At 42.6% G+C, this 15000-nt stretch overlaps 1 long non-coding RNA gene across 1 annotated transcript in view; it reads right to left on the bottom strand.

Annotated features, from left to right (window-relative positions):
* Positions 1-15000, bottom strand: part of LOC138956364 (uncharacterized) — a 128099-nt gene that overhangs the window by 9119 nt on the left and 103980 nt on the right. Inside the window, exon 2 of the long non-coding RNA XR_011452633.1 lies at positions 4381-4475. This is a non-coding gene — a long non-coding RNA (uncharacterized lncRNA). The remainder of the gene's footprint in view (positions 1-4380; positions 4476-15000) is intronic.

Here is a 15000-nt window from a genome sequence, read left to right on the forward strand (position 1 = left end):
CGTACTCCGTGGAGAAGAACTGTTTTTGCCATTGCAATTCTGCCATGCACCATAATGTTCATGCTATTGAATTAAATTGACAGACACAACTACACTTGCTGTGGGTGAAAGAGCTACATAAAGAAACGCAGATACAATACGACGAAGATCAACTCTTTTCGTCATAACACCCCACCCTACCCCATGCTCTCCCGTCCCCCCCTCCCATACTACCTTCCACCCCCAACACCTAATTTCTGACCTCTATCCCCTCCCACCATACCCCTCCCGCCACCTTCATCGCCCAACACCTCATCTCTTACCTCAAACTCCATCTCACCACCCCCTTACCGCCGACCGCCCCCCCCCCCCCCTAAAAAAACAAGCATTGACCTTAACGGGCAAAAAGCCGTCCGTGGTGACACGGGGGTAGGACATGGATACCGTCTCTGCACAAACAGTTGACCTGTGACCTAATCCGCGACCTTAAGTCACGCTTAACAGTTTCAAACCATATACTGAGAGAGAGCGAGAGAAAGAGAGAGGGAGTACTGAGAGAGAGCGAGAGAAAGAGAGAGAGAGAGGGAGAGAGAGAGGGAGAGAGAGAGAGAGAGAGAGAGAGAGAGAGAGAGAGAGAGAGAGAGAGAGAGAGAGAGAGAGAGAGAGAGAGAGAGAGAGAGAGAGAGAGAGATTGACCCAGAGATACAAGTCTTACCCGACTTGTTTGTAAGACATCGACCGCCCGCCCGCCCTACTCAAACAAACAAACAAACAAACAAACAGACAGAGTGAATCCAGTAAGCCCCATTTATATATAAATGGCGGCTTAAATAACATAAGACCAAAACATTATTTGGCAAACGAGTCCGTACCACGGAACCACACACACCAATAAAACAAACTCCACTCTTACCGCCCAACTAAGCATTTAAATATCGGAGCACGTAAAATGAAATTGAACAAAACCAACGACACACATTCCTGTCGGTGATAGAACGAGATTCTAAGGGGAGTAAACGTGCGAGAATTCCCGCATAACCTATGCTTCTGCCAGCGGGTTTTTTTAGCCAATATCTTCCGTTTGACTTTCGTTAGGAATGTAATTTTTTGCATACACCCGTGTAACCCTATTCCTTACAATTTCACGAAATTTGAGCTTAATTGACCCAGAGATACAAGTCTTACCCGACTTGTTTGTAAGACATCGTCCACCCGCCCGCCCTACTCAAACAAACAAACAAACAAACAAACAAACAAACAAACAGACAGAGTGAATCCAGTAAGCCCCATATAATGGCGGCTTAAAAAGGAACGATTGTGAGATCAGTACGAAAAAAGTCCCCCCCCCCCCCTCCCCTGAGGACACACAGCACCAGACAAAGAGGACGCCCCGTAGAAGACGTTGGTCGTCTTCCGGACCAGACGGGGGGCGACGGAAACCAATTTGTCCTCCCGGTCGTTTGAACCGTCATGCCTAAGGATGATCGGCCCGTCCGTGTCTTCTGGCTCTTTTCTTTTCTTCTGGACCCTTACAAGCAAGAGACAGATGGAAGGGGAGGGGTGTCAGGTAGAGAGAGGGGGGAGGGGAAGGGATTGTCACGTAATCATGATGTGCTAGGTGTATGTGTGTGGGGGTGGGGTGGGGATATGGGTATGTGGGAAGGTGAGGGCGAGAGGGAAAGGGGAGGGGGATTGTGATGTGACAATGCTGTGCTAGCCTGGAGGGAAGGGTTGAGGGTGGGGAGGGGGAGGGGGTTAGAGGGAAGGGGATGGAGGGGCACTGTGACGTGATATTTGCATGTTATGTTGTGGCAGGGGGGAAGGGGAAGGGGGGGGGGCGGTTGTGACGCCAACATTGCGTGCCTGTTTCTAAAAGATTACGGTTGCTAAATGAAGGTGAATTACGTGTGGGTTTCTAAAGGAACAATCTGTTGTAGAGCCCGAGTTTATAGCCTTTGACTATTGAAAAGATGTCGTGCGGGCATGGTTCCATGTACAAACAGAACATGGTCCCCCTTAGTCTAAAATTAGCATCTTCACGTGACAGTGTCATTCAACATTCAATGATATAACTAGCAGTGAGAAATGAGCATGTCGATAATCTAATGGCCAATGGATTAAATTGCCCAGGAGGCCAATGGTGTAGATATGTTCAATAGGTCACGGTAAAGATTCCAGTGGACCTCTCCATCCATGTACTTTTCAGACAGGATGCACACACTGCAGCTATGCGTGCAGAAGGATCCAAAGATCCTAGGATTCAAGGGTCGATAGATAAAAGGTTTTTAGAGAACCTCGATCTAAAGTGTCCATAGATCCAAGGGTATATGGAATCATTTCAGTTCGATGAAAGCAGTGTTATCTATTTTTGGATCTCTAAAATCATAGAATCCATCGACCTTTAAATGTCTCGACTTTTGAATCTTTCTGCTCTTAAATTCCTCGAACCTTGAATCTTTTAAACCCTGATCCCCTTGACCTCAAAATAGAATCCGCAGAGCTGATCCCGTTTGAAGACACATTGTTTTGGCACCCGCATATTTCTTGTGATCTTCACCTTTCAAAAGGTTGAATTTATTACAACCTATTCCATCAAACAGAAAAATGGGCTGTCACAACAGCACAGACAAATGCTTTGGAGTGGCCTGGGTGCTCGTCAGATGACATCTTGATCAGGAAAATGTCTGAGACAAAAAATAAAAAAAATGAAAAAGAGAGAGAGAGAGATTTCGAGTTGACAGTGAAAGGTGAAGAAAAGGTCATACATGGGGAAAGACAAAGTGGTGGTTGTGGTGGTCGTGGTGGTGATGATGGTGGTGGAGGTGGGAGAGGTAATGGTACATATTACAGTTAGGAGGACACAGTGTCTGGAAAGAAGTGGAATAGTACAATCGACTATCTCCAGGCGTTCTTTGAGGCCAAGAGAAACACATTTTTCTAATCATTTCTTGTCTGCAGGTCTTAGGAAGCTGACAACGTGAGAGCTTGGATCGACTAGCTCTGTATTGTACAAGCTATTGTACTGACAATGAGCGTTAGTTAGAGATAAACAAGTACGATTTGCTTTGAACAAAACCCGATGTTCGCGGTGCACTGATGAATCTCCCACCCTCCTTCCCTCCCTTCCTCCTCGACGTACATGCCAGAACGCCATGCTCAATCTGTGTCTCGGTCTCTGTATCTGACTATCTGTATATGTGCATTTTCCCCCCATTAATATGTACTGTTCGGTGTAAATTACTGTATCATCATAATCATCATCATCATCATCATCGTCATCATCATTATCAGCATCATCGTCATCAGTATCATCATCAGCAGCATCATCTCAAACATGTGTATATTTATATTTGATTTTTAACTTCTATAGTATTTCTGTTGTTGGTATAAATTGGTAGTGTTTTGTGTGTTGGTTTGTAGTTTTTTTGTCCCAAAGAGAGATTGCAAGAAAAAGATCCAGCCTTAAATCTGTATCCTTGTATAATGAAGTCTATATCAATATCTCTCTCTCTTCCCCTCCACACACTCTCTCTCTCTCTTTCTCTTCTATCTGGCTGTTTATATCTTTCTTTCTCTCTCTCTCTCTCTCTCTCTCTCTTTCTTTCTCTCTCTCTCTCTCTCTCTCTCTTTCTTTCTCTCTATCTTTCTCTCTCTCTCTCTCTATCTCTCTCTCTCTCTCTCTCTCTCTCTCTCTCTCTCTCTCTCTCTCTCTCTCTCTCTCTCTCTCTCTCTCTCTCTCTCTCTCTCTCTCTCTCTCTCTCTCTCTCTCTCTCTCTCTCTCTCTCTGTTCATACAGCTCAATACTTCTAAAGATCTCAACAACTGATTGCATAATTCTGAAGATCTGAACAGTATTGTGTAATCTACGCTATGCAACTAAGAACATGTGCACTATCTAGATCTCACTTTGAGAGTAGGAGACAATACCTAAAGCAAACGAATAAAACCCCATTGTTTCCGCTGCATGAAGGCTTATAACAAATGCTGACTGATTGTAAAACAGCAACGACAATCACGCAAAATAAAAAGGTTGCATTCTCATTTAACCTCGCGCTTTGAAGGAGACAATCGGTTTCATTCATCCATTCATTGGTTAGTTCATTCATCCATTGACTCGTCCAGAGTGACAGACAGATATGCATACACGCACACAAACAAACAAACACACAAACATACATACATACAGGCAGGCAGACAGACAGGCAGACAGACAGACAGACAAACAGAAAAACAGACAGACAACAGACATACACACAGACAGACAGACTATTACTTTAACTCTAGTATTGATCACCATAACGATGAGTGTGCCCACGCAGTCTTTTGCATGTAATTTGCCAACGTACAAATTAAAGGGATGCGTTCAAGCATGCATACAATCAAAACGCCAGTAATATTTACCTTCTGCACTTTGTCGTTGCTGTCATCGATTTCACGTTTTTTGTCGTGCACTTTCCGAGTAATACTCTCAAGCACGGGAGCCTTCAAATGCAAATCTGCAAGGAAAAGCAAAAATAATGCAGAGAACAGACAAAAAGGCTGTCATTAGTGGAGGATTATCTGACACTAAACATAACAACAAGAAAGATCAAGGCACATTAAGAGGTGTTTTTCAAAGATTGGGTGAAAAACACTGAAGATGTCAGGACGTTGTGAAGGATCATCCAGCTTTGTTCTTCTCTTGTTCTAGCATTCAGATCCCAAAAGGACATTGAATATGTCTGAATGTGTTTCTTTTCTCTTGTGAATGCACTGTAGCAATATTCAAAGGTGACGTTTCACTGACGGGATCTTTTAATCACCGAACGATAAAAAGCAAAACAGCGTCTGTGTGTGTGTGTGGACAAACTAAGCCATAAAAGCAATATTTAGATAGGCTTAAGTGTGTGGCTTTGAGTGGAACAGCAATTAAGGCGGACCTTATGTGTATCTAAGTTGACCTTTCTATGTGTCACTGGCTCTGTGTGTGTGTGTGTGTGTGTGTGTGTGTGTGTGTGTGTGTGTGTGTGTGTGTGAATGTGTGTGTGTGTATGTGTGTGTGTGTGTGTATGCATGTGTGTTTGTGTGTGGGGTGTGTGTATGTGTGTGTGTTCGTGTGTGGGTTCGTGGGTTCGTGTGTGTGTGTGTGTGTGTGTGAATGTGTGTGTGTGTGTGTGTGTGTGTGTGTGTGTGTGTGTGTGTGTGTGTGTGTGTTGCGTGCGTCCGTGCGTGCTCGCGTGCTTATACGTTCGCTCCTGCGTGCGTGCGTGCTTCTATCTTTGTCAAAGGATTTTTGTGTTTGCAGCGTGAGCTATTTTCATTCTTCTCTTCTATTCAGTTTAGCTCTTTTTCAACATTCAATCAGGGAAATAAATGTCATCATTCATTTCCTTTCTCACCATTTTAAACGAAGTGCTTCAATGCGTTCTTTGGTTTGAAATTCTAGTTTAACATTTTCACTTTCTGGAATGCATTTTCATCGTGTTTTCGTTTTATCTATAGAGGTAAGATAACAGAACACTTGCGACGAGTGGGCGATAAAGACTGACAGTTGGGAGGAATTCAATATACATAAATAGCAATTGAAAAATAAAATCATATTGTAGATAAGTTAAGAGAAGCCTGTTACTTGCGTGCGAAGTTATTCCTTCAGTAATTACCGACATGTGAAAATAGACAATGAGTAAACTAGTAGTGTACAACTTACAACTAAAGAATACACAGGCTCACAACAAGCCTAAACGAGAGACGAGTACACTTTTATACGTGTTCATATTCCCAACTGGAGATGCTATCCTTTCATTCACAAACTTAAGTTTGTTGTAAACAGTTGTCCTGACTGGTGGTAGGTGTGTTATGTACACATTCAATATAAATACGACACAATCGAGTTATATAGAGTTCAATACCCCCACGCAAACACAGTTTTAAAATTGTCGTTTGAATAAGCAGGTCAAGCTAGTCCGGTTCCTACACAAGAAAGGGGCAAACACCAGGTATTACGTCACACATAATCCTCAATAAACGCAACCCAAGGGCTAGAATAAGAAACACGTGCATTTCAGATGTAATAACTGTCACGATTCGTTTCATTTCATGGAAAAGAGGAACCAATTTCACACATCACTTTCACGCTCTGTCATTTCGACATTCCCCTGGCTTAGCAATGGGGAACGAAAAGAAACGGAAACGCAAACCATGACAAAAAATTGAAGAGAACAAATTCTTCTCTGCTCCGACATCAAACTAGGTTTTATGACGAAGGTGAACAAAAAAAATAAAATGAAACATTGAGCATGGAAGAACTGGGAGTCTGTGAAATAAATTGGCCACTAAAACATATCGCGTGGCAACGACGACTCGCGGCAAGGGGAGTAATTTTCGCAAGCGGGTGAAGAGTTGCGGGCCCCGTTGGAGCAATGTTAGGCAGCGACTGCGACCAGAAGCAGCAGCTGAAAGCCTTTCCGTCTTTTCGGGAGAGGGGCGTCCATTCTCAAGGGGATACAGCCCTGCTCGGAGAATTGATATAATTCCAGTGGAAGAGATCGAATGGCAGGGCAGGATGAAATGGACTTTAGGAAACGGTTTTGCAATTCAGATTGAAATCACGGTGCTGGAACTCGCCGCTTTGAATCAGCGGGCTGCAGGAGGGTAGGGGGGTTTCGGGGGATTGTAGTCGCAAAGACGCCCGCCTTGTCAAAACAAGGTTTTCTGGCAGAAAAGACACCAATCATTGGCAGCCACCTCGGCAAAATGACGGGCCATAAGCGGGCAAAGCGCCGCCAGGGCGGAACGGGAAGGAATGTACTGTTCACTCTATCCGGCTTTTTCAAGCTCTTATCTCGACTTCATACCGACACTGTTCTCAATGGACGGAAAGAGGCGGCTGTATGGGAAGTGTCATTAGAAGGTTCGCTTGACGCTTTTTTGTTCCCCAGCAACGCCGAGTAAGTTCTTCTAGTGCAGAATCTAATGTGACTTCAAGTGGACTAACTGGACTGAAGAAATCCCTGTAAGCTGAAGTCGTTTTGTTGTTTTCTAAAATATCGGGCATTGTCCTTGCAATGACTGTGTACAAGAATGAAACACCGCTAAAACAAAATGGACGCTTTGGCCTTGTCCACCTTTCTCCTTTCTATGGGAGTGTGTCTTTTAACCTCTCACGTAGAGATGATTCTTGGATTCTATTGCCCAGATTGGAGATTATTGCCAAGACACCCAGTCAAGCAGGGCCGATGCGCTCACTTGGAGATTAACTTGACTAACTAACGATGAAGTGAAAGTAGGTCACTGCGCAGCCGCGAAGGGGTGCTGTGACATCAGAACACTTATTACGAACCCTAAGTTTCCTTGGCGTAATACCCCGGATCGCCTTCGGCTTTGACCATCCTCTTAAAACGCCCTTCCATGCACAAATCAGCTGAGAATTTGTATCGCTATTTTGTTTACCCTTTCTTGCGAGCTATCCTAAAGCAGAACTAGCTGTCATCTATGGTGAACGAATTGTCCATGAAATTGATTGGATTATTAACTATCACCGTTTGTTTGGGATTCTTGACTTTTCTGTCTGTTACATCGCAATGGTCATGTCACGCTGTTGGCCGTTCTGAGGTTGGAATTGTTTAACTACGTTTTTGTTTCTTTTGGTTTGTGGGGGTGGGGTGGGGAGTGCAACAGGAGCAACAACGGTGTTACTTTGGGACAGTTATCAAGTGCAGTAAACCAAGTTCGTATTTTACTAAGGCGGCACAACAGTTAGTGCAGTACAGTCTAGGTTATGACGCTTTCAATGCTAGGTAAACAGGATATGCTAACAGTCACAGTGAAGTGTCACTGCATTTCGTGTAGGAGTGAAGCTGATTCATACAGAGTCGAAACTGTTATTTTGAGGGTTTTGTCTCTTCTTTAGCCCACTTCACTCAGGGAATTAAGGAAATGTATTGACACTTTATTCTGACACCTAGGGGCTGTCGAATTTACGCCAGGATGAGTTGAAGGCAGTGTGATTTGTTAAGACTTTCGTCACTCGCCCAACTTGGAAACCGACGATGGTTGTAACTCAATATCACAGCACTTGGTGAACTTCGTGTACATTTCCACCAGACCACAAACCATTACTAAAAAAAAAAGTCAAATGATCGGGTACACGGTTTTCTCCTCACGTCATTCAGTGCGGAGGCTTAAGAAACCACGTAGCACAAATCTCTCTGACGACAATTATGGGCGACTGACCGCGAGGTAAAGCGAACGAATTTCACTTCAACCCCCTGTGATTTGTGCTGCCGCTTTTGGGAAAAAAAACACTCCACAGCTGTGCTATAATGTAAGACTGCACCAACAGACTCCAGGGAAGCCAAACAACGTGTCGTTTGCACGTGGGAGGAATCCATCTTTGCTTGTTTGTACATCCTCAGCTTGCTCTGCCCCCGCCGAGGAAAATGCTAATCATTCTCTTTCGTCATGCCGCAGCCATCTTTTCACGTGACACATCATCAATCAATCAATCAATATGAGGCTTATATCGCGCGTATTCCGGGGGTACAGTTCTAAGCGCAGGGATTTATTAAAAAAAAACTAAAAAACTATGCAATTTATATCGCGCACATATTCAAGGCGCAGGGATTTATTTATGCCGTGTGAGATGGAATTTTTTTTACACAATACATCACGCATTCACATCGGCCAGCAGATCGCAGCCATTTCGGCGCATATCCTACTTTTCACGGCCTATTATTCCAAGTCACACGGGTATTTTGGTGGACATTTTTTATCTATGCCTATACAATTTTGCCAGGAAAGACCCTTTTGTCAATCGTGGGATCTTTAACGTGCACACCCCAATGTAGTGTACACGAAGGGACCTCAGTTTTTCGTCTCATCCGAAAGACTAGCACTTGAACCCACCACCTAGGTTAGGAAAGGGGGGAGAAAATTGCTAACGCCCTGACCCAGGGTCGAACTCGCAACCTCTCGCTTCCGAGCGCAAGTGCGTTACCACTCGGCCACCCAGGGCGTTTTTTTTACAAGTCGTGGAGCTGGGTAAAGGAGATTTTTTATTTTATTTCAGTGATGGTTTTTGTTACAGCGTTGAACAGGACAACATGACCGGTGGATGATTATATGAGACGCTTTTTTTTAATATTTTGTTCCCGGAAGGACTGTATGAAATTCTCAATATGCCTTAATATTTAGACGCACATACCATTTACACCCCCGTTTTGTTCTTGATCTTATGCAGGTTGCAACAGTAACGTTAGACTAGTATCAGACCAAAATAAACGTGAATTAATGTCTTTTATCACGAACACAAATAATGATGTTTTGCTGAGTAATTCGCGTTATACGTGTAAAGATTATACATTTCCAGAGCTGTGGAAATGGCAAGGAACATTAGCTCAGTTCATTAAACATGGTGCAGCATGTAGCCACATTCATAATTATGAATTCCCAGTGACGCGATTACGCCATCCAACATGTTAATACTTCAGCCTAACACTTTGCCAGTGGTGTTGGTTTGGTTTTTTGCGTGTGTGCGTGTGTGTGTGCACAGCAATGCCAAGAAAAGTAACGAACAGATGTTGAAATGTCATCTGAGTTCTTTAAGATAATATCTCGAGACTTATTTTGTGTGTGGTGATTGTTTTATAATAATGTCTTTGATGGCGTCATATCCGACTATTAAAAAAAAGGTTGAGACTGCATTGTGGCGACGTTATTGTTCAATCAAATTCATTGAATATGTTTCAAACAATCTTTGGGATTTTTTTTGTAACCAGCAGATGTGCTACAGATTTGCTGCAGCTACCGTCGAGATGGGTTGAGGCCCCCTAGCACATCAACGAATTGAGACATTTCATTTAACAACCTGTTTGTATGGTGTTAATAACCTACCACATCGGCGCTCGCTGATTATTTAATATCCTCGTTTTTCTGGTATACATCCACATAATATTGGTAATTTGAGACACAATCAACACCTTTGACAAATCTAATGATGTTAACATATCAAGTTCCCTACACAGATTAAAGTGCACACTAATCTGACGCATTACCATCATTATTTCTGTGGACATTATTCAGGAGTTAAACCGTCATGTTTACTGGAGATTTGTCTTTAAACAGAAAGTTAAAGGCACAGTGCAGCTCACAGCCTTCGTTTTGCGTTTTTGTTGCAGCTGAGTGCATTTACAGTTCAAAAATCCTCCTATGGTAGTAAAACAAACCCAAAACTACCCAACGACGACATCTGTGAAGCTCGACAGTTTCTTGTTCACGCGAGTGCATAAATTAACCTAGTTATTACGTGGTGTTTGGTCGGAGTTCGATTCAACTGAGTGATTCCGGCCTCCATTTTGTTTTACACAAACTCATGATGACATCTGACATAGTTTGCTAGTGACGTGTCTTTTTGTGCATGATGTGGTGATCTACCTGATTTAAATTTAGATCCAAAAATAGGTCAAGACCAGCCGGGTCCGAGTACGAAATTAATTCGTAAAAAAATCGCAGTTCTTGACTCTTTGGGTGCAAGTCAATGAAACTTGGTAGTTCTTCTAACGGATAGCTGCCTGAGGTATGACTAAAAGCCCCAGGGGCTCCGTGCTCCTGGATTTGACAAGTTCAGTACCTTTAATCACCGCAGACATAAAATCTATTATCGCGTCAGCAGATATTCTACATAATGTTATTATGCAAACGTTCTGCATTAATGTTGGAGTTTCCCTGCCAAGTTAAGCTGTGTCTCCAAAGTTTGTCACGAGACTTTCCACGTGTATTTTTTTCCAGCGTGTATTTTTACAATTCTCTATTACGGTGGTAAAACAGATATATATTCACATGCATTCCCCCCCCAAAAAAAATACAATGGAATAGTTCTTTCAAAAGATAGTAAAAACAGCTTATTATGATTACAAAATAAAGCAAAACACACTTATTCTGATTTATCTGTTCATACTTTTATATTATCAGAAAAAGTCTAGATTACAACTTTGTAAATTGAATATCCAGAGCGTGAACCTTACAGCCACGGTTGGCTGCCGATTCACTGTTTTCCAAAATGGCGTGTATACAACAACAAAAAAAGGCAAAACAATGAAGACTGCGATTGGGGAAACAGCGAACCTGGACCCATCCTTCGTCTAAACGCGGTATAACGACGGTAAGGCAGTAAACATAGGTCAAAATAATATTTTGTATGAGTGCATCATTGACAGCAATGTCAACTTATCTCCATGAGAAAACTGTATTTGTTACAGCACAAGGACGTCAAGAAACCCGAAACGCCGCCTTCCCTGTCTCAATTGTATTGGACTGAATTTGTTTCCCCTCATTACGGAGGAAAAACGTCTGCGTCTTTCGCTTTGGGGACGCGACATGATTGTTCGTCATCAACACTGGAAGACGATATTGTTGTATCAACAGCAGCACGTCAACTCTTACAGTTTCGCGTGCACATTTCTATGAACAATTATGTACATTTGTGACAAAGTAGAAATAACGTTGACTAACGTAAACTACGAAAAAATACACTTTTGGTCAATTACGAACAGGCTTCCATCACACTTCCAACAAACCGTTTCTGGACACTCACTTTATTCAAGCGTATCACAATTATACACGGGACGTGTTTTGATCAAGCTTAGACTGAAATCTTTCGTGATTGATGTCTGCTTTTTATACTAAATTATAGTGATTTACATGTTACCACACACACACACACATACATACAAACACGCACACACACACACACATACACACACACACACACACACACACGCACACACATACACACAAACACACACAAACACATACACACACAACACACACACGCACACACACACACACATACACACACACACACACACACACACACACACACACACATACACACACTCACTCATTCCCACGCACACAGAAATAGCCTATGTCCATTAAAACTCACCTATACACTCGAAAGTGGGCTGTAAGTGGCACAACTAGAAGACGAATAAGTGCAGTAAGTATCCCAGAACAGGAAATGACTATAATAGTCTCCCTGGAACTTACATGGTTTCTACGGAAATGTGGTAGTAATTGCCTTTGTTCTTAATAATTAAACACCACGACCATTTGGAACAATGCGTGGTCTCCGATATACTCCAGCTTTTCTAGACAGGACAGTTGACACTAAAGTACACCCCATTCAAGGTAATTTATACGGCAAAAAAGTACAATGAGAATGGTCAATGATCATGTAATTGACATCGAGCTTTACATTTCTACCGTTATGTGGAACACAATGTGAGGTCTCCAATAAACTCTAACTTCCCCAGATGAGACCGTTGTACAACCTTCCGAGGTTAATACGGCAAAATGGTAACATAAAAGTAAGTAATGAATTCAGAAGATGCGTTTTACGTTTGTTTGTTTGTTTGTTTGCTTAACGCCCAGCCGACCACGAAGGGCCATATCAGGGCGGTGCTGCTTTGACATATAACGTGCGCCACACACAAGACAGAAGTCGCAGCACAGGCTTCAAGTCTCACCCAGTCACATTATTCTGACACCGGACCAACCAGTCCCAGCACTAACCCCATAATGCCAGACGCCAGGCGGAGCAGCCACTAGATTACCAATTTTAAAGTCTAAGGTATGACCCGGCCGGGGTTCGAACCCACGACCTCCCGATCACGGGGCAGACGCCTTACCACTAGGCCAACCGTGCCGGTGCGTTTTACGTGCTATTGCTCTTTCAACAAACCCGGGCAGAATATACCTGCGCAGTTTCAGCGGCACAGAGGACACACTGCATATTTGTTTTTAATGCTTGTATGTTATTTCTTACGAGAACAGTGTTTATGTCAAATGTTAAATTTCAATGTCTAATGTAAAGCGCAATGAGACTGCCATTCGGCAGTGAACAGCGCTATAAAAGAATGTTTTATTATTATTATTATTATTATTTAAGTTATTGAGACATCCCAGTGCACTAAGGGATTTATAGAGCAAATCGATAAAATTCATTTATTTTCGAGATTTGCTCTATAAATCCCTTTGTGCACTGGGATTGTTTCAATAACGATATTGTCAGTACCGCCAGAGAAAAAAGAAGATTCCAAACGCACATTTTGCTACGCGCATTTGAATAGGCATAACTGTGTGGTCAGGTCGTGTACGGTAAGATCTACTTTTGTGTGGGGTGTCTCAAGTGTGTCGTGCTTTCGTCACACGCATTTTAATTTCTGTTGGTAAATTCCAGTATAGCGTTAAGCTGAACAGTGATGATCTTTCAGAGAGACCTCGTTTGAACTCGTAGAAAGGACTGTGCTCTTCATTATTTGCGATTCGAAACCTACAGTCGAGCTTCGACGGATTGACTGTGCGGAGTGACTCCCTTTGAATTGACTACCCACCCGAAGGACTCGACGGTTAGCACATTTTCAAAATAAATGTGGCATATTTCTCGTGTTGTATCTTCCCTCATCGGGGAGTCTGATACTAAATATGAACGGTAAGAATGCTCTGAACCCTACACGTAATATATCCCCATCGTTTTTCGTTCACATTTGCCCAACATGTTAATTTGCTGAGCAGGGTTTATGTCGTCTGCTAGGCTAGGGCAATCGAACCACTGCAGTCTGCACTGAGTCTGCACGCATGAGGCAGGCTGGTAATAAGTCTTATATATGGTAAGAACGTTCTGAACCCTACACGTTTTCGATTACGATTGTTCTTGCCTTGAAATAATAATTCGGAAACCATTCATTTACTGAACTGATGCAGTCGTATTTCAGTGTAGTCTGCTACGTATGACAGAGTCGATCGAGTCAGTCTTCACTGGTCTAGCTGGTACGTTATCGGAATAACACTTGTGTTTTCTGTTAGCCGCTGGGAATTGTATGCTAACTCATCATTTGGTAATGTGGATGATAAGCTACATGCCACTAACACGGCATATGAGAAGAATCTATGCAAGTCGGCGAAAATGAGATGAAACACAGCGGCTTCTATTTTTAGATCAGTGGCACTGTGGCACAGGCACATGCAATCTGTCAGAAAAAAAACCCACTTCTGCTTTAATTGAGAAGCAGGGAATTTATGGTCATTTGGTAGGCCTATTGTGGAGAATAAGCTACATGTCATTAATTAATTCTGAGGATGAGAGCACAGTCTCGCTTAGGCAAAGGGCGGAAGAATACGCTCTGTGGAAAAGTTAGCGCACTCCAAGAGTGCGCTAACAGTTTTAGCGCATCGCCATTAGCCAATCAACTGATTCAGATTAGTCATGTGACACCAGTACTTACTGACAATTATTATTATTATTATTATCATTATTATTATTATTATTATTATCATTATTATTATTATTATTATTATTATTATTTAAGTTATTGAGACATCCCAGTGCACTAAGGGATTTATAGAGCAAATCGAGAAAATTCATTACTGAACGAAGCGCATAGCGCTGAGTTCAATAATTGTTTTCGAGATTTGCTCTATAAATCCCTTAGTGCACTGGGATTGTTTCAATAACGATATTGTCAGTACCGCCAGAGAAAAAAGAAGATTCAAAACGCACATTTTGCAACGCGCATTTGGATAGGCGTAACTGTGTGGTCAGATCTACTTTTGTGTGGGCTGTCTCAAGTGTGTCGTGCTTTCGTCACACGCAAACTCTTGTTTTAATTTCTGTTGGTAAATTCCAGTGTAGCGTTAAGCTAAAAAGTGATGATCTTTCATAGAGACCTCATTTAAACTCGGAGAAAGGACTGTGCTCTTATTTATTTGCGATTCGAAACCTTTATCGAGCTTCGACAGATTGACTGTGCAGAGTTTTGCCCCTTGCCAAGGTCGACGAAAAGCACATTTTCAAAATAAATGTGGCATGTTTCTCGTGTGGTATCTTCACTCATCGGGGAGTCTGGTACTAAATATGAACGGTAAGAATGCTCTGAACCCTACACGTATTATATCCCCATCGTTTTATCGTTCACATTTGCCCAACATGTTAATTTCCTGAGCGGGATTTATCTCGTCTGCTGGGCGGCTATGGCAATCGAACCA

Source organism: Littorina saxatilis, linkage group LG2, assembly GCF_037325665.1.
Source record: "Littorina saxatilis isolate snail1 linkage group LG2, US_GU_Lsax_2.0, whole genome shotgun sequence".
Taxonomy (NCBI): domain Eukaryota; kingdom Metazoa; phylum Mollusca; class Gastropoda; order Littorinimorpha; family Littorinidae; genus Littorina; species Littorina saxatilis.